This window comes from Pholis gunnellus, assembly GCF_910591455.1.
Source record: "Pholis gunnellus genome assembly, chromosome: 21".
Classification (NCBI taxonomy): Eukaryota; Metazoa; Chordata; class Actinopteri; order Perciformes; family Pholidae; genus Pholis; species Pholis gunnellus.
This window is the reverse complement of record NC_136548.1, coordinates 11,115,910-11,136,931: the sequence shown is the minus strand read 5'-3', so window position 1 is coordinate 11,136,931 and position 21,022 is coordinate 11,115,910.

The window sequence follows — 21,022 nt, the reverse complement described above, 5'->3', positions numbered from 1 at the left end:
ATGCAGAACCAGTGTGGCTCATCCACTCTCTTTTTATGCACGCACTATTCCTTTCTTCTGCGTTATTAAGGAACGTTTAGGGGAAATGCACCAATTGACTTCTTTTTTCTGAGATTTAGATGAGAAGATTGATAATACTCCCCTGACTGAGATTGACATTGATTTCCTCGTCTAACTCTGGGCAAGAAAGCCAATAAGAGTGTTTGCCAAAGTAAACTGTTTCTACAGGGGGGGGGGGGGGGCTAAAAGCGTTGCCATTCAGATATGACAACCAATCAAAACACTTGGCAACACGTGGCGACGTCCGGTTACAGCTGGTTAAGCGCCGGCAGAGATTAGTGGGGCTTCAGATAGCAATTACTGAATCATTGCCACAGAAAACACAGCATGCACTCGGCTACAATTTACCTGTTTTCGTCATGCCCTCTACTTCTCTCACTCATACGGAGTTCACAGTAATCTAAAGTACAAATGTGAGTACAATTATTATCATTCATTGCCAAATAATTTATGGTCATTTTAGAAATTGCCAGCTGCACAGCTGTACAGTGCTACCACCCTAGCTTTATGCACACCGGAGACACACTTCGGCTATAAGTGTTCTAACGAGGGTGGTATGCTGGCTCAGCAGGTAGCACCGTAGCCTCGCAGCAAGATGCTTGTGGGTTAGAGTTGTTGCCGTGCTCCTTCTTGTTTGGAGGCCGGCTCGCCTCCTGTTTGTGTGGGTTTCCTCCCACCATCAAAGCACAATGCAGCTCACTTCAAAACAAATACCTAAATTGTCCAGAAGTGCAAATGTGTTTTCCCGTTGTTCAATCAGAGCAGGGAGGAGCAGGCGCTCGGAACCCCATGACTGAAAGTAGGAACAGGTATATTATTTTGGAAAGAGACAGCAGACAGAAATGCTAAGGCCCTGCTACATTTACAGAATTGCATCTAAATCAAACAATGTCTTATGCCACTGTGGTCCAGTCCAATATGATTTTTCTGTTTTGTCTACCCTTCTATTAGTTGAGACAACAATTCAACACATTCTACAATTGGATAAATACATGGTTTCAAATATCTAATTTTCCAAATCCCTAAAATACTTAAGGTTTTGTAAAAGTCACAGAATTTAGTTATATTTAATGAAACAGATTGTTACGGTAATCTTCCATGGATAACCTTCCACGTAATGTAACATTAAGGCAAAATTATTTTCTATAGCTGTTGATGCAACGTGCGTTGGCGTGTTTGATGTGTTTCCTCCTCTTCTTATACACATCTCTCTCTCCATTGATGTTGTAGCTGACGAGGACCAGCAGGCGGGTCTTCGTGCGTTTTCATCAGCGCTCGCATTCGTCTCATATGGGATACAATGAGAAAATGATTCTGCATAATGCTGGAGTTAACTAGTCGTGCTGCTGCTTTTAGTTGCCACAGACTTTAGACATACTTGACAGTGGACAGTGTTTAGGCTGATGTTGCTGAGGAGACCGCTGCTCACTTTTATTAGTGCGTGCTGCCATGTTGATATACTACATGTAAATAGAGGGGGAAACGGTGACAGCTAATGCCAGACTGAATGCTTGTTAAGCCTTTATAGGGGGGGAATAAAGGACAATTTATACACTGTGCTGGTAGTTTAAAGTATTTTAAATCAATATTATCAACATAACCAACTATTAGAGATTGAAAAATGTTGCCGTTTAATTTCATAAAGACATAAACTATATAAATACTATATAGATAAATTGTATACAGTATAGGGTCCTATACAGGTTAGTTCCTGAGAATGTGAGATTTTGATTATCTCCATGGTTCATAACCACAGCTAGGCATCATGTGTAATAATACCATGAGATATGGAGCTGCGGGATATTTGTGCAATAAGGTTGAATCTAAAGATGATGTATAAACACCATCAGCAGCATATAGAACTACCTCATGCATTTATATGAAAGAACAAAGCGTGTGTGTGCGTATGGAAATCAGATCACTGTTAGACACATTTAGACTGAAATATTGAGGCCCTGCTTCACTGGGACATTTTATGGTGCATCTGATATATTCACTTATCAGTTTCAAAAAGTGTCATTGAACGTCAACTAAGATGAATGCTTTTGTAGTTTAAATTATGAAGGAATCACATTAGTAATGTTCAGATGAATTTTTCAGTTCTTTCAAGTCACTTCAAACATCTGTTGAAGACGGGATTTTACATAATTTAACAACAAAATTGAGCGAGTGCTCTGTTTTTTTCCATCTGTGCGTCAAAGCTTTCCATCTACAAAGGCTGGCATGGATGGATTAGATGGAAGTGTGAGGCGAAAGGACGTCAACGTCGTCTTTGTGCTCCGCTCTCTTCTAGAAGTCCACACACCCTTCCACCCGGCCATTCATCCCCTCACCTACTGTACACAGCCTTCACATATATATACCGCTTCACCAAGCGTTCGTGTGCGAATGCTTAGAACGGGCTGCATGAATCATCTACATGGGGGATGCAGATTTGTGGATTAGCCCTTCATCACACTGCGTCTCCGGGGCGCAATCATGTCATTCACAGTGGCGCTAATAAATACCGAGCTCATTTCACACCACGTTTCACTCCGACGTTGATAATATCAGAAGCATTATCCATTTCTGCCGCGCACTGTGTGAGCGGAAAGAAGAGTGCCGGGGTTAGTCGATCCGTCAGCCATGTGTTATATTATATTCGAGAGGAGGGAGAGGCGGGAGGGTTAAACTGTGATGTCTACATAAACAGATGGTATGACAAATAGATGAGGAATGGAAACGGAAAATAGAAGTGGAGGTTGGATACTGAAGAAGTGTGCGAGAAAGAGGCGTTTTGGAAAAAAAAAAAATATTGCAGAACAGTTCATGATTAAGTGGAAAGGATTTGATGCGCGTGTCATTTATTGTTCTTTAAAAAATCACTCGGGTAGAAGGCATTTTTACGTCGCAATTACCTGGGATCTTGCTGAATTATCTTTTTTTAACTGCGCCATTCAGTCACTGACAATTTCGCTACTCGTGCTGATTGCAGAGGGGCTCTTTCATTTTGGCAGTGGGCCAATTGGAAGAGCTGCTCATTAATACAACAGGTTAACGGTTTAAGTAGTGTGTGTGTGTGCTGGATCCGGCGGTGTTCTGGCTTTGCTCTCGTCGAGATCAATACGGAATTGTCATGGAAATGTTAGCTCTGATGTGCCAAATCACCGCGGACGAGTTTCTGGGGTTTTGACGTCGGACTTTTCGAACATGAGCTTTGAGCAGAAAGTGGGATGACATTTAAAAAGGGGTCTACATGTTTGAACTGGCTCAAAGTAATTTAAAAGTATATTTTTTTCAGTCTGTCTGTCAAATAGTGTAGGTCAGGGTTGTCAAAGTCTATCTCTGAAAGGGCCTCACTGAGGAATTAGAGAGCAATTAATTCATGTCTGTTTCTCGACCGGAATCCGTTTCGATATAACACGAGGAACATCTTTTTAAACTTAAGCACTTTGGACTTATAATCATTAAGATTTTAAAACTCCTCATGCAGTTTTTCAGCAATAGCCATTCAGTGCGTTTACTGTAATGACCTATTTTTTGCAGGCACCTAATCTAGTGGTACCGTCTTACTCAATAAGTAGGATGTAACGATTTACAATTTATGTAGCCAATTGTGATAGTATTTAGCTAAAGGCTAGAGGCGGCAACTGCTGTAGATACACACAATATTAATAGCAACAGTATAGTAATTCAATTAAATTAAATGACTAAACATTTCAAAAGGTGAAGAGGGCAGACTAATCCAATCTTCCCACATTTAAATTTAAAGAATTAAGTATGCATGAGTCATAAATTGAGACTAAAGACGTGTACTCAGAATTAAATAGCGATATAAAAATGCATCTTTATCACTTGAAACTATGCTTTACATCACCCCAGAACATAATGCCGGGCAGTAGATTTTTAGGTCATGCCGCTCGATTTGTTGAGAAGCTCCTTTTGAACCAAGGGTGACGAATAGGAAGCATGACCAATCATCGCAATCTGCAGGGGTCAGTGGATGCTAATGAGTGCTGGACAATTTTCAGACTTCATTAATCCCACATGGCAGGGAGTGACAAATGCTCCTCCCAGCTGCGTTATTGGTCGGTGAGCAGAGCAAACAGCCACGGACGTTGATCAGGCTCGAAGGACCCACATCTGCTGTGTTTGTCTGCATGGTCGCGCTCCGCCTCATGTCTTTGACCCCTTTGCCTGGATTTGTTTGGCCGTGGGGAGTCTTTGTTTCCTGATGTCTTTTCCAATCGCCCCATATTCACAAAGCAGTTTTCACTGTTTTTTAAAGGGGCTTTCAGGTGGCTTGCTGTCTCTAAATGATACTGGGTTCTTCGTTGCAATGTCTACTTGAATCTGTCCTGCCATTCTGTACCTGCAACTATCTAATGCAAGGTGAAGTGCCTTTAAAGTCGTCTTTTTTTTACATGTTGTTTGCATTTCAATGTAGACTGATCTCTATTGCTCACACTATAAACAGAACTGTGTGGACTCATGATTTAGCAGTTGGCTAATGACACACTGTACACCCATCACGGACTGGAGATTCAACATTAAGTGCCATTTGCTTCGGCGAATAATAACACTCTTGTCCAAAAACCCTTATTACGAAAACATCAAAAGCATAATTGAAAAGCACTACCTCTTCAAGGACAAATCAACAATGTAATAGGTGTTTGAAACTGTCTGGACCTGATTGTTCGAGTATATTGTTGTCACTTTGCTCATCCACATCGCAGTCTGTTGCCGCTCTTGAGAACAATGATCAAATCCACAGAGAGATTATCCCCGACTGAATCACAACATCCCTGTGAGATGTGAGCGTCAAATGTGGGTGGCATCCACCAGACTTCCTGGTCCTCGATCTGCATATGAAAGAGTTATAAACCTCCCACCTCAAAAGATTTAAATATGCAGACTGTAAACATTCATATTCTACATTTTTACATAGCATCACAGATCAACTCAAGACACCTCGCTCCCTCTGCTGCTCGGCTTTTTTGTACATTTTTAGCCGGATGGTATCAGATCTTTCACTACACTTTCTGCTCTTTCGCTAATCTCCAGGGCCAAATGGCTAAGCTTATTAAGCCCCTTGATAACAATTTAACAGGAGCACCTTTCGGCTATCAGTCTGTCCCTGCAGATATTATTGCGACTTGATTTCTTATAGAGGCCTATGGAGAGTTTAGGCCTCTGTTGTAATTATATCTCCATTTCCACTGGTTGCAACTCTGAATACTGAAACGTGGCAAACGTTCAGTATTTCCTAAAATAACCCTTACTTTATATGCATAAACCTTATATCATTCCAAAACTCCAATTCTAAATGGAATCTTAACAACATTTTTCTCATCTCATCTCATTACTAACATTAATAGATACGTAGCTATTTCTAGTCTTCTTGAAATGAGTCACAAAAGCATGATGTTCGCAGAGATACGCTGGAAATGTGTGTGTCATGTGCTGAATCATGTCACATGTCAGCCACAGGGAATTGTGTTGAAACAAGGCTACATTGAGCGTATCTACGTATCTGTTGGCTATTTAAACATGTATCTTGATGCATTGGGCTGCTGTTTGTGTATTGAGATGTGAAATTAATTGGTCTCAGTGGGTGAGATGCACACCTCCCATCAGTGGGTCTCAACCATGTGGCACAATAGCTCTAAAGCCTGTAGAATATCTTTCTACCTTTCGACACCTGGGGATTAGTTAGCTAAAGGTGCTAATCAGTGAGGGCGTCCTCGTCGTGAACACGTGTAGAAACAGCTGCTGTGCTTTTAGTTTTTAAAACAAATGTATGACTTCAAATGTAGTGCACATAGCCCAAAGATACACTTTTTTTAAATGCCTGCAGTCTGAAGCTTTGTCTCCATGTGTACAGATCTTTTTTTAAATCTGATGTTTCCTTTATTTTTTTAGCCTCTCGTCCACAGGCCAACCAAGTTTTAGGTCACCCAAACGGAGACTTTTAAAAACACCTTCTAGGTTGGCAGATTTTTCAAAACTGTGGTTACTGTGTCTCTAAAACGGAGCGTTTGGGAAACGATTATGTGACGGCATCTCCTCAAATGGAGCACGCCCATTATTGCTTCGTGAGCATGCTCCAGAAACAACAAAAATGGCCGACTAGCAGCGTTGTGAGGGGAAGTTAAGCAGCAACTCAACCTCATCGTCCGTCCACACACAAGACCCATTTCGGTTTTGCCTTCGCACCTTGTGCCTTGCACCAGAAAGATGTTTAATAAATAGTTAGTAAGGATGGGTCATGATCTTTAGATTTCTTAATAGTCATTAATTTATAAAATCCTCTATCGTCTTGTCTTACCAAAATTATTCTTTACAAACCCAATAAAATATGTGAGGCACATTCAGTTAAGCTCCCTTCACTCCGCACTTCATTTAAAATTGCCAGAAACAAAAGTAAAACTCACCAAAACTGTCTTCTTTCCACTTTTAGTTTGAAAATAAACCCTTAATTCATAGAGTTAGAGACTGTTTTTCTCCACTGCCTTTCTCTTCCCACAGAGCAGCTGGGGGAGAGGATGACTTGTGTTACTGTTGTTTTGTTCTTTTAATCTTCCCCTTGTATTCGACATATCGTTGACGTCGCCTTGATCATCACCTTCTTGCCCGGCGAGCATTTGGTGACGTTTTTTGTGTTCTAGTGTGGACAGATATATTTTGTCGCGAAGGGGGAAAATATCGTATTTTAAAAATATCCGTGTTCGTGTAGAATATACTGCAATAACTGATTCCATTGCCTTTAATCATGATTCTTTAGCAATTTTAGCAATTCATTAATAGAATCTTCAATGAGGCATTTAAAAGATATCCTAGATTGGAATTCACAGTTTTGCATCATCACATGCATGGTCATACACAGTCACACAATACACAGCCTGAAGCTACATTAATTAAGAAATAAGAACTTCCATTGTTTTGTCCCTCGGCACATTGGACTTGATATGAAAATATTTGAGGTTTCATTTCAAGTGTTTTGAGGGAGCAGAACAGCGTGACAAAGACCCGAAACATACACACGGACACTACAGCCAAAAACGGATGTTCTGACAGGCCAAATCAGTCATCAATCCTCAGTCCAATTTAGCATGCATTTCATGATCTATAACTAATTTCAATTATGAGTTTGTTTATTTGTGCAAAGGCCTTCTGACTCATAAATGTTGTGTAAAGCAGGGCCACTGCTCCTAAACTGTTTGACACAAACACTCTCACATTTGAGCCAAAAGTCATCGCTTTGCTTAAAAGCAATTGATTCAGTTTTGTTGTGCTGGTTTACACGGCCAAAAACAATTAATAAAAAATGCAATATAAGTTTTAACAGCCATTGCTGGGGAAAGGTCTGGGATTATTGTCCTTCATGCTGTACTAACCAGCTGGAGCTTCACCTCATACAGTCACAATGTACTTTGTTTTGGCATTGTACAGCAGCAGACGAGCACTGTGCGAAAAAACACTTTTTAAAACAAACCTGGACATCAGTGCTTCCAGCCCTATAACCATAGATCTGACCACATAGGTCGACTGAGCGGAATGTTAAATATAGACACACTAACCTTGGATCAGGCGATTACTAAAATGAAGCCCTGTGACATCACCGCCCTTTTTAATTTCTATATAAGTAGGCGTATCAAAGTTAACAGTGCATCGGTCAACCAGCAAAGCTTTCCTTTTCTCTTCAAGAGCAAAGGAAAGGTGGAGACTGCTGATAAGAAGAGTGGACTGGCTTAGAAATTACATGCTTTATATTAAATTCATTTTTAGCTTGTAAAAGGCATTACTGCCACTTGTGGACCTCGGATGAACCTTTTGGAACGAGATAATGAGGGAGAAAGCTTCACTGTCACCTGAATGTTGACAACTGAGAGTAAAGGTAGCAGACAGTATTATTTTTTTATTGTTTTAGGTCACCTATTCCTATCCAGGTTAATCCAATTAATATTGAAAATGTAAGATTTCAAGAAGGTAGTTGGCCAAGACGGCAGCCTTTGAAGTTCATAATAAGCACATGACAGAAAGGTGCCGAGACAAAAAGTGAGAGCGACACAATCAAAAAATAAGTCAAAAATATTTTTTTTATTAACCAGAGGATGGTTAGTAAAATACCAATTGGATGGGCAATTGTTACTGGGGGGAAATTTCAAATAAAGGAGCAGATTTCAGCATTCCAGTCAGATAAAATTGCACTGTAAAAGTACCCGTACCTCATGGTAGTGGGTGATGTTTTGGCATATTATAAGGTACACCATTGAGCCAAAAATACACAAAGGTCAGGGGATTGTTTCTCAGATACTGTTGCTTTGTATTGGGTCACTGATAGGTGACAACCACTGTGAGGTCTGATGGATTCAAATGTTTTGAGGAGTTGCAGAGTTGCTTTTGTCACCTGTGGAAATAGCTGTAGAAGTGTAGAAGATAGGTGTTGGTGTGTATGCACATGCACCTAGAAGAAGGTTTTCTGCGTGCACTTCAAAATGTATGCAGATTGCCACAAAAGAGAATAAAGCACAACAGGTGTTGGAGTACAGTATATACTCACCTGTCAGTGCTTAATGCACCCAACTGATATAACAAAGGCAGCCTGACTAACTGCTGTGGGGACATTGACATAAAAAAGGAGAGGAAAATGTTCAAAACAACACTTGTTTGTTGATTCATGGCCACAGCTTGCCACCAAATTTAATTGAAATCTCTTAATTTTCTTTTCTACCTGACAAATAAGAAAGGCTGAAATCATAACGTCATCCTGCAACAGAACTAATCCTCAGCTAAATTCTTATTTATATTTTTAAATATGGCAGTGTCAAATCTTCAATTGGTTTTGCTGATTGTGATGTAGAACTTCAGACCAAGATCAGTCCGACTTATAGTCAAATAATATACATAATAAAACCATGTTAAAGAGGTGTCAGCATGCTCTACCAGTCCCGCTATATTATACATATATATATATATACAAGGTTTTTCCTGCATAAATAATTATAAGGCGGCCATTACAGCAAAAAATACTAATAAAAAAACACTAAATAAAACGAAACCTTTCAAATAAAGTGGTTCTTCCGGGATGCCTCTTGTTCTGATGCTATCATCAGCTATTCCACATCTCTAGCCGGTGTCTCCCAGGAGCTTCAGATGTCCCCTGCAAGTGCCCACCTCACCCATAGCCGTCCTCTGCCTGGCCTCTTTTCTTGCTCTGGGTTTGAAGCGTTGCTCAGCTCCCCTCCAGCCCTCTTCCTTCAGAATACTTCCAGCACAAAGCCTGAGGACAAGTCTAAGGTCAGGAACTCTGGAAGAGAAAACTCTCAGCCTTAGCACTGTGATGGAATTCAAATCGTAATCTCCCCTTATTGCTCTGTTTTTATTTGAGAGATAAAAGCCCAGTGTGTCTGCTCACTGCATCCTTCATCCTGCAAACCTCCTTGATCAAGTTTTCTTTTTTTTTATGCAGTCAATCCCCGCAGGATGGTATATATTCACACTCATTGCATATAACAGGCAACAATCCCATTTAACTGTGAAGAAGCTTCATTATATCATGTCTTTCAACCCAAGCACGCGCCAGAATGACAAACACCCCCTGTGTTATAAACTCAGCTCTGAAATGCAGTGTCTCATTCACGCGGGTTCATGTGAAAAACTCAGATCAGATGCTTGTGTGGAGTACTGACTGTTACGGCTTCACTGGAGCCCAACAGGTCCCCCGAGGGGCCTAAAAAAAACCAAATAATATTTGGCGAGCAAAAGGTCTGTGCTTGAGTTTGGCACATGGACACATCGCTGTGTGTGAAAAGATGAATTAAAAGTATGGTTGGCTTCTTGTAGAGGGCCAAACGACTGGAGAGAATTGCCATGAGCAATTAAGAAGCTCTGAGTCAGAGTGTGCTATTTTTGCTTCCCTTTCCCACTGAATAGTCATTAGTCGATGCACTGATGGTGTTAAAAAAGAAATAATGTAAAAAGCCATAGCCAGAGAGTTACAGCTAGCTAGATGCAGGATGGATAGATAGTTAGACATGTATTTGTGTCGTAATTCAGCTCGTGACTTTCTCTGGTGAATTAATAGAATATTCCTTAGATTTGAAATGTACAAAACAGGACAGTATGACTACTTGCATGAAGCATGTCATCATTATTTATCTGAGCTGCTGATTCCTCCCACTTGCGCAGCTCGTTGAGGTCATTTCCATGTTAAAGTCACTATAGCCCTTTCAGAAAACCGCCTCTCTTATCTTGTACCACATTTCCTATCCCATGTTCATATTTATAGCACCAGTTTTAATTCTCACATCCTGTTTTGTCTGTGATTCAAGGGAGCGGGGAGTAGTATTAATGTACTGTAAGAAGTGCTCTGAATAATGATTTAAATCTTTTAGAGAATTGTGCTGTCTAAGGTTTTTTTGACACTCCTGAACCACTGATGCATTCTCAGTTAAAAACTCCAAAAAGCTTCTTGACAGTTTGGCAGGGTGATGCTCTACTTTACTGGAGAAGACAAACACTTCAAAGTAATAGTAAGAAAATCATGAAATAATGATGTTTTCCGAGGAATTACTTGCTTTAATGCGCCACTTTAATCGAGGAGAAACCAACAGAGACAATACAAGTTTGTGCACCTCAACTCTGGATCAACCTACCCGACTAAATCTGGATCTGGATGTGTGTATTTATATGTGTGCAGGTTCATATATGTAAATACGTATGAGTTATAATTAATGTTAGGAAACTAGTTACTAGTGTTTGGCCATCTCAAAGAGAATAGTGGTGAGAACTACGGCTTTCTTATAGGTGGCTAAATTATAATTTTCTGCTGCTCCCGTCCATTCTCTGAGTACTGATACTCCTGTCTGTCTAATGTATACACTGACTATGCGGAAGCACCTATTACAACCACACTTCAAAACACCCAAACTATCCCTTTTAAGATGTTTATAGTGGTGCCTCTCAATGATATCCAACTGGTCTTTCTGTGAACTTTAGTAAGTTTATGAGGCGACAGCTAACCAGTGTGCACGCTGAATCACTGCCAGTAATTAGATCAAGCTTTTGGTTGTCTTTGTGCATTAGAAAGTACACAGGGGATGATCTTAATTTTAGATTAAGGGCTTGTCAAAAGAGATAACATTTCAAATGACTGGCTTCTATCTAAAAAACTTTTTACACAAAGGCATAAATCTTAAATCGCATTCTTATGAAATAAACACGGAACACATTAATATCTTTAGCGGGGTGTCTTGAATACCCCATATTCATTTGGGGCACCGGTTTTCCATTTCTTTAAAAAACAGAACAGAATTGCACCGCAGTAGAGAACAATAAATGAAGTGGATATGTTAAAAAATTGAAAGGAACAAACACACCAGAGAGAACGTGAATGTAAAAAGCCTCGGGGGCATAAGCAATGACAGGAAGTAGTGAGTCTATTAAACGTTAATGAGCAGAGATTAAGATAAGATATCATACAGTATTTTATAAATGTAGGATACAGCGTATAAACGTGCATCATGAATAAAGAAAGCGGGGATTTCTTGATAGATGGATGGAAACGGAGATGGGGACGCAGAAAGCTTGGCCCGGGCCCCCCTCACAGAATCAAAGATTAGAGAAAGTTCCTCTCCGTTTTACCCGTGGCTACAGTTCCATTCAGGTGTGAACGCTCCGGCTGCGTGCCGTTAAGCCTTCATCTCCAGCAGCCGTGGGCCATTGTCCTGGAGTTTCCTGCAATGTGGAAACAGAAGACTATTGGGGGGGGATTTAGAGGGAAATTGAATGTTGTCTTTTGTACCCAGCTCGGTTACTAGGTGTGGTGTTTGAAATGAGAAGATAAAAAACAAGGAAATCACCCAGCAGGCATTGGGCACTGATTTTTCTCATCTATCACCGTGAGAGATCATTTCCTTCCTATTCGTTGCCCGGAGGGGGAAATAAAAGGATGTAATCACCTCACAGGCCTTCCTCTTGCTTTACAAAACATTTTTTGTTGTTTGGAAAAACAAACAATAAATACGGGTGGCCGTTTTACACAGTGGTCTTCCGCACCCCGCGGCACTAAATAGATCATCCGAAATGGCTTACTCTTAAAACAAATCAGGGGTTGAGGGCACACGATCAGTATTTTAAACTTTGACGGCTCGTGTGATTTGGTTTGGTGAAAACAATCAGGGCAAATTTTGCAAATAGACAAAAGTATATATTATTCAATGTGCAGTGAACTAGGCTATGCACAATCAAATTATCTTCATTATTCACATTACCACACATTCCTTACTTTTTTTTTATTATCAAGAAAGCCCTTTCAATTGGATGAGTGAGTGAGTTTGTCCCACCACACATCCTGAAGGTTCTTTCCGCTTTCCACAGTTGTTAAGTTACTAATTTAAAAAAAACAGTGTGCAGTGAGAATGTGCTCGCTTAACTGTCAAATCCACACACAGGTAGGTTAAAAGAGAGCTTTCTACAAATACAGCAGCAACCTAACTTTGGTTATGACTACCTGTAAAAACATCTCGATGTATTCAAGGGAAAATGTATCTGACTTTGCACATTAATCTGCACCTGGTTTGGGTGACTAATAGTTGGCTATGTCACCCAAACGTTTCTTTTCTCTGGGGTGCCAGTAGCTTAGAGACAGAGATAAGAAACTATTTTCATGAATGACTCATTGACAATTATTACTGTCATTAAAACTAACATTTATAAAAATAACATTTTTCCATCTTATTTTGTTAAAGATGCAAGCCATTGATTATTTCATCATGGAATAACCTGCTGATCCTTTTCTTCATTTTGGACCAATAACCTTGATCGAGATATTTCACTCTGCACATCCTCACTATCGAGAGTGAGGATGCTCACAGAGAATCCTGGGCATACTACTTTTTTTTATATAGTTGCCTAATGAGCACTTAATATCCCTTTACTTGTACAAGTGTGTGTGTGTATGTGTGTGTGTGTGTGTGTGTGTGTGTGTGAGGAGGAAAAGCATTTGAAATGGCACATCGTGTCGGTTTGTCACAGCCTGATGGATATATTTTTGCTGCAGCCTCAGAGAGTCACCATCTTTCCTCTGCACTTTAACATTGCTATGGTTACAGGTGGTGTTCACGGCTACGCGGAACTAACTGTGAACTCTATTTACTTTCTTTACATACAAAGTTCTAGTGTCACTCGGCTCCGCATGAACATGCACAACACAAGTCGAGATTGACTCTCACAGTAATTATTGTTATCAGTCCCCAGAGTATGATCATAGTCTCAGTGACTCAGCTCGTGTAACAATACGATGATTGCTTTGCTGCTGTTCAGCAGACGCTTCATAATTCAACACAAAATATGCAATGAATCAGGAATATTGGAATAAAGACAATGAATTGTTTGGCACGTGACATCAACACTGTGTCCAAACCTGAGTAAAGAGGAGAGTGTGGACACTCATTAATCTATTTTTGACTAAAATGTACTACTTTCTGGCAGATCTGGTGACCAGGTTTGATAGCGGGGAACACCTGTGGGAGTTATTACATATCAGGAGGCATTTATATCACAAGCAGACTGAAGGTAAATTTCACAAAGTTCTTTGGGCTCACTGTTAACATGACAGCCTACAATTATTCTGCTCTGAAGGTGTTGATGTTAACAACTTAATTAACTTCAGAAACTGTTCACGTGTTTATGACTTTCTCCCACCATTTACATCTCAGTGTGGCACACCTCGTTGCGTCTATTCAGTCAACTCTGGTGCTGCTCATATATTCTTGTTCTTTGACTCCATTTGCCACAAAATGTCTGATTGAAGAAACAGTTTCAAAGCTACGCACATGACTTAATACTCTGAACTACCCTCAATTGTGTGGGTAAAAATTGTGATATTGGTTATTGGAGTCAAATACAGCCACTTAAGTTGTTATGGAGGCTGTTCATGCAAATCGTCGTCCATCACCTCGCCTGGCACTTCTATTTTTCCCAAATGCATAAAAACTTTAGCTAAAGCTTCGCCTGGAAGCAGCCCCTGAATCCGTTTTCACAATTGAGGGTCTAGACCTGCTCGTTTCAGTGATGAGGATGCCATTCAGAGCAGTAAGAGTTCATTATGAGGTGGAATTGTACCATGGGTATGCCTTCCAAGCACAACATAATGACATTGGAATTTGTCCTTTTTGAAAAATGTCAGTGCATTGTAATATGTAAGGGATGGCAGAATAGAACTGAGAGTTTGAAATAAACCGAGGTAGAAAATAGCAACATTGTGCACTGAAAGCCTTTCTTAAAGATACTGTGTGGAACTTTTAACTGGTTATGAAACAGTCTCAATTCAATACGGGTGCCTCTATATGACCTACATAAGTAAACGAGACCATCGGAGAGAAGATTGGTATCGCTGGCCCTGCTGGATGGAACGGAGGCACCGGGGGAACCAAAACCAGGACTGAGCGGGGCAGAATGTCAGACCCTGCTGCACGAAAATAAGGAGTTTTCTAAAGGGACTTTAATGCTCGGAAACACTACCACTTTTGTCCACAAAAATCAACACAAAATGGAAATTCCATGTCGAGACTTTAAAGAGAGGGTGTTTTTCGTTGCCTAACTGGTCCTTCAAGTATGAAAGGAATTATGTGGAACAAGATCTAGTTATTTGAAACCTAGCGGGTTTCGTTTTTTACTGAAGCTGTCATCTGTGATACTAACCAATGTCGGCATCGGTCCCCATACAAACAGCTCTTCAGTGGCTGCAGTAATACGTCTCATCAAACTGTGAACACCCAATGAGTGAACAATTAAAGTGTGAAATACATACAAACATCTAAACATTAAAGAATCTAGACAGAAAGTGCATACAAAACCACGCATACATAGCGTGGCTGAGAGACTCAGCAATGTGCCACAGTGTCCCCTAAATGAGGAGGTGTCGCATGCAATGTCATTTATCAATCTAGAAAAATTGATCCGTCTGCCTCAGAGTGGGCTCCTGTAATGCATACACCCAGCCCAACTCCACACAAACAATATCTACCGTAATCAAATCCCACCAGCCACAGTATGTATGCAAAGTAGAATATAAAACATACGCCTTCTGTCTGTGTCTGTGTTTTCACCTGCTCCCTGTAAAATACTGCTTCCAACCTTGAAGATATTGCCCGTCCCTGCTTCTCAATATAATGTATGACTTATTGACTCACTCCCTGTAAGCCCAACTGCACTGTTCGCTCTCAGGTTGCAGGACTGCAAGGGGATCTATATATTAGAAAGAAATCTGGTGTGGAGGGGGGGGCAGAGTCTTCTGCTGAAGGGGGCCTCCTACCTCTGGAACAAGCTTCTTGTCCTTGTCAATGATTCAGATTTGACAGTTTTCAAATCCACACTCAAGAACTGAAATTCAGCACAGCTTGCAACCTGCTACCTGCAGCCTGTGTTCCACTTCCCTCTGCAGACTGTGCTGGTGTTGTTGGCTGACTGGATGTGATTAGTGGGTATGCTGTTGTGTGTGTGTTTGGGGGCGCACACAGGCAGTGTTAGACTGCACCGTACGCATGCGTAATCACAATCACACACACTCTCTCCCTTTGTCTCTCTCTCTCTCATGCAAATCAGCTCTGGGTGTCTTTGCTGCTGCTGTTCTTTATCTTATTTTGTATCTTTTGATTGTAGTCATATCATTTTCATTGCTTTTTAAACCTCAATGGTGCTCTATAAATGTACTTATTACTACTTACTGCAATACTGTTTCCTCTTTGCCCTCCCTGAAAATGTCAAGAATTATTGTAGGTTTTAAGTCATAGAAATCTGCTTCAGCTGTACTTATTGTTTACTGCTATTTAGCAAGTGTTTGCATGCTTACAGGCTAAACTAAGATGGCAAATTTGGTAAAGATTATACCTGCTAAACATCAGCCTGTCATCAGCGTCGGCATTGTCATTGTGAGCATGTTAGCACGCTGTGTGACGTTAGCATTTAGATCATAGCACCACTGTGCCCGAGTGCAGCTTAACACGGCTCCTAGCGATACTGTAGTCATTAAACATTCAGCGCCAATATTTTAGGTTAGACGTAGATCATTGTTATGGCAGATTAACTATGAAAAGGCAACTAATGCACTTGGTAAAGGTTGGGGAAAGATCTTAGTTATGGTTTTAAAGGAAGTACTTAGGTCTCTTATGGGACACAAACTATGGTATTTCACCTGGAATAAGGATAAAGAAGGACATTCCACAACCCCAGTCTCTGCATCATTTTCTCCCTGCCTTCCATAAAGGGCACACTATTTCCAGCATTGGCACTAAATGACGTAAATCGGGAACTGTGGAATGGTCCACCATAAGTCAAAGGGGTAGTAGGCAGTATTTTCACTTTTGGCATCATGCTGATTGGTTCTGATCAAAACATTGCCTGGTAACATCACTGTAGCACCACATAATGTACCTCAACATGTCCACTGAAAACATTTATATCTACTTTACCGTGATTTTGTACCTTGTTTAATCTATGACTGACATTACCTAATTCATGTTATACAAGGAATTAACGCAGGGGTCACTCATAGGTGGGCCGCGGTCCGGTTCTGCACCCAGACGCCATTGTATCCGGACCCTGGACCTACAACCAATAGATAGTTGAGAATGATTTCATTGTGACGGAGTGCTTCTATTTTCGTTCAGAGGTCCAGGAAACACACCGACCAATTCCATCCGTTGTAAATCATCCCACGTGATGCTACTTAGCCAATAAAATATGTGTATTCCGATTAGTATCGCAACTCCAGTGAGATTTACACACACAGCAGAGAGAAGGGGTGAGAGGCCCAACAGGAGAAGTACGTTATTTCACATGGCGTTCTGGAAAAAGAGGAATGTGTACAGCGAGACCAGAGCCTTTGACCAAGAATGGACAGACTCTTATATCTTCATTCATCCTACGGGCAGTTTAAAAGCAGGGTCTCATATGTTCAGAGAACGTGGCGATTATTAACAGCGGCAATGTGAAGCGACACTACGAGACAAAGCGGCGCATAATCTAAGAGCCCAATATGATTCGAATTCTAACACATTGATTCACAGCCCAACAATTATGTTAACAGAGGAGAATGGAGATGAAACAAGTGGTTTCAATGAACACAGATTAAGTCCCTGCACGCAAATTTCTCTTTTTAGACGATGAGAATAATATAATATCCTGGTTTTCTTGGTTGACATCACTTCACACATAAATTAAATGAATTTAAAGCTGCAAGGCAGGAAGAATTCAGTGAAATGTATTTTGTCGAAAATGAAGTACTTATTAAATATCACACTTTCTTTATTTGATTTGACAGTCAGTTGCTGGCCACGTACAAACCTTGATACAACGGCTAGGCTACTTCAATATATATGGCACAAAATCATAGCGCACGTTAGACATTATTGTGATGCTCCGGACCTTTGTATAAGGAAATTCTCTTTCTATCTTTTAATTGAATACCCCTGAACTAAAGTATCTGATCTCAAAACATCAACTTGATTGAAAAAATTCAAGGCAAATTAAAAAGTGGCTGGAACTTCCCCTTGAAATCCAGCTGTATGAATGACTTGAGGAATACTGTTTGTACGACTATAACCTCGTGCCACCGTAGCTATATGCCATCATATGGTTGCTGGAATAGTAATGAGATATATTTCCATATTTCAGACCCCGACAGGTGTCTTTTCTATTCACATGGCTGCTCTTCTTGGCTGCTTCAGAGGACCCTCTGTGTTCTCCTGTAATCCCAAACCACACATCTCTGTAGGCCACCATGAGGAGCCTGCAGTCCATGAGGTCCACAATATTTCTCTCAATTAAATTTTAATGTATGGTTGCTGCAGCGAGAGATGTATGATGACAATGGTGCTTCTGAGACTTGTCTGAATGTGGTCTGCTTTGTGTGTGGGTGTCCCTCGGCTGAGAAGACCCAGTTATCTGCTTGAAAGGAATTGATCTAAACTTCAATTTAAAAGATTGATATCTTTGGCCTTTCTTGTATTGGCATATAATAATCGAGAGGACATAATTTAAGATATCTTATTCATTTAGTTGTTTCTTTGTAATCTTGACATAACAAGCTTGTTTTTAGGTCACACCAGAAAATAATTTGAATGAATTATGAATAATAAATCAAGCTCATCCTTTGAGATGGGGTAAGGAGCTCAGGCATCCAAAGGCTGCTCGAAGTTGAGCCGCAAACTAATTTGCATCGAAGGAGCCAGTCATGGTCGTTCTGGCAACTGGAGCTTTTTTTATTTTCAAGGCTTAATTTGAGACGGAGGTGGTACCATCCTAATATGTGCCCACAGCGGTGTCTTTGTGAATCCCTGGATATCAACTCTTCATCTATAAGTTTCTGTTGTGGTCCCAGGAATATTTGTTCCTAAAGTGTACTAAAGTAGCATTTTATCGCATATTTGGGTTAAGTTCTTTGACTCTGAAGGGAAAAATTTGATCTTAAAGGCTATAAAAATAAATAGAAAATCTATTTTATTTCCTTGAATTTCACCGGTGTTAACAGACGCATAGTGGTGTTGTAGTCGCAGTACAAGACAGCGTTCAGGCACACGTGTTGTTGAACGGCAGCTGGCGATATAAAACTGTATGAGCACGTTGGAATAGGAGACTAACTGAAGCAGTAGCCTGGCTTTTCACACCAGAAGCACATTTCTCCATCAACAAGCGATTCTGCTCCTCTGCTGTATTTTAAAGAGCTAATTTCTGTCTGTCAGACTTTCTTTCTGCTTGTAGCGCTCTCTTTAAACACAACTGACAAATGGCTATGTGGAATAAATATGTAATTTAAAAAACACAATCACAAACAACAGTGACACCCGGCTATTTCTAATACACTTAGTGGATGGATTTTGAAATGTGATCATGTAGGAGGAAAGGAAACATAGGAATTGAAACTCATAACAGCAGGTTGAAAGGGGAGGGAAGTCAAAAGCTTGGGATTCATTCTGTATCAGAATCAGATCATTTAAATCATTGCCCTGTTTGAACAGCCTAGAAAGAATTGCATGGGGTGGTCAGTGCTTCTCAGAAAATCAGAAAAACAGCCGACCTCCTCAAGCTGACTATAGAGACCTTTTCATATATTCCTCTTGTTCTTATGTGAGTGCTTTGATTAATAAATGTAGGCCTATTATTTGATTTTGAAATAACCATGTTGTTTTTTATGAATGATGAATGATCCTTTGTTTCATTACCACATTTTCCCATCACTGCTACGATTTGACTGTGGGATTGACAGTCAGCTCAGGCTCCTTAGATCGAGTTTTTGAATTGTCGACTATCGGGGATCACCCCTAATTTTCCCATGAAGACACCTGCCAACCCGAGTTTTGTCGAGAGCTTGAGGCGGGACGAAATGAGCCACCTCTTAATTCTCTATGCAGGAAAAACCCTGATCTGATCAGGAGGCCTTGTGGGCGCCTTCCTTTGGAGAATTTCCAGGCATGCACAACTGGTTGGAGACCCCGGGGTGGACCCAGAACACACTGGAGAGATTTAATGTCTCATCTGTCTTGGGAACGCCTGGGGTTCCCCCGGGAGGTGCAGGGAAATGTTGCAGGGGTGAGGGACCTCTGGACTACCTTGTTTAGCCTGCTGCCACTGCGCCCGGCTACTGGTGCCCTTAGAGAGCATTGCCGCACTATTTAAAAGATTTAATACGACCTTTTAAAGATATTTAAACATTATTCTTTTGATCCTAATGGTAGTTCAGCTTGTGGGTTCTCAGGTTGAAGATTGGGAGGTCTGTAAAAGACACATATTCTCTAAGTGTCCAACGTTTAAAGCCTCGAGTTCTGCCGAGACTTTATTTCTGCCGGTTAATTATAGATAGGGATTTGGGTTTCTTTTTTCCTGTCTTAAAGAGTGGTACAGTACACCATGGTTACATGACACACCCACTTAACTGAACATAATGCATACAATTCAATGAATAGGGAATACAGCACAATACAAATACACGTTTTAAAGTAAATGTACACTTAGTAATGTTGAGTAAGGTATCATATTTCATTTATTCAGGTTCCAATTTTTCAACTGAAACGGAGAAAATGAGCATCATATTTTCGTAGATTCAGTATTAGTGGGTATATAATATACAGTGGATAAATAAATAGATAGATATAGCCTGATGCCAATTCATTTCTGTGCTCCACTGTCCTCACAAACCACAATTCTCAGGCGTTGCATCAACAGGAAGATGTCAAAAGTAGCACTGTTCATTGTGCTAATAGGCCACAGAGGCCGAAGCCAAGGAACGGCATGTCCCCAGTCATCTTTATGTATCATCAGTTAGCTCAGGGTAGAAACAGTGCAGAGGTGCAGGTATCAGTCTGCCTGCCCCCACGACTGATGATTCAATCTGCCACAGAAAAAGTGTGCAGACGGAAATGTTGATGACTAAAATGTGATGTCCCAACAAGAGCATTGACTTTTACAATGTGACGATGAAGGAAATGAGAATTGATTTCTGCTGAGTCATTCAAATGCCAGGGGATGGTGATCTGCTACAGGCTTAGTTATGATAACATCTAATGTCGATGCCTCTAATAACAAAAGGCTAACTGAAAATGTTCTTCCTGCATTCTACAGATTACAGATCTTTTAACGGGCATCATGCGTGTCAATAATAAATAGTGCAATTGGTTTGTATTATGTAACCACCAATTAATAGAACAAATTCGTATAGCATTCTTGTTACAAAGCTCTATCTCTTATAAGAGGGGTTGTTGCTCCAATTGGCTGTGCCAAACCTGGGCCCCGAAACTGCATTTACCCAATCGTATCTTAGCAACCATAACTAGGCCTGTCAATCTTTGGATTTCTCCAGAAGCAGTGTGCATGGGGCTGTAATTAGAGCCGTACTTGTATGTATCTACAGGTTTTTTTTAGCCTTGAGGCTGGCTTAATAAATGATGTGTTTTATCTGGTGTGATGAAAGCTGCAAACGTCA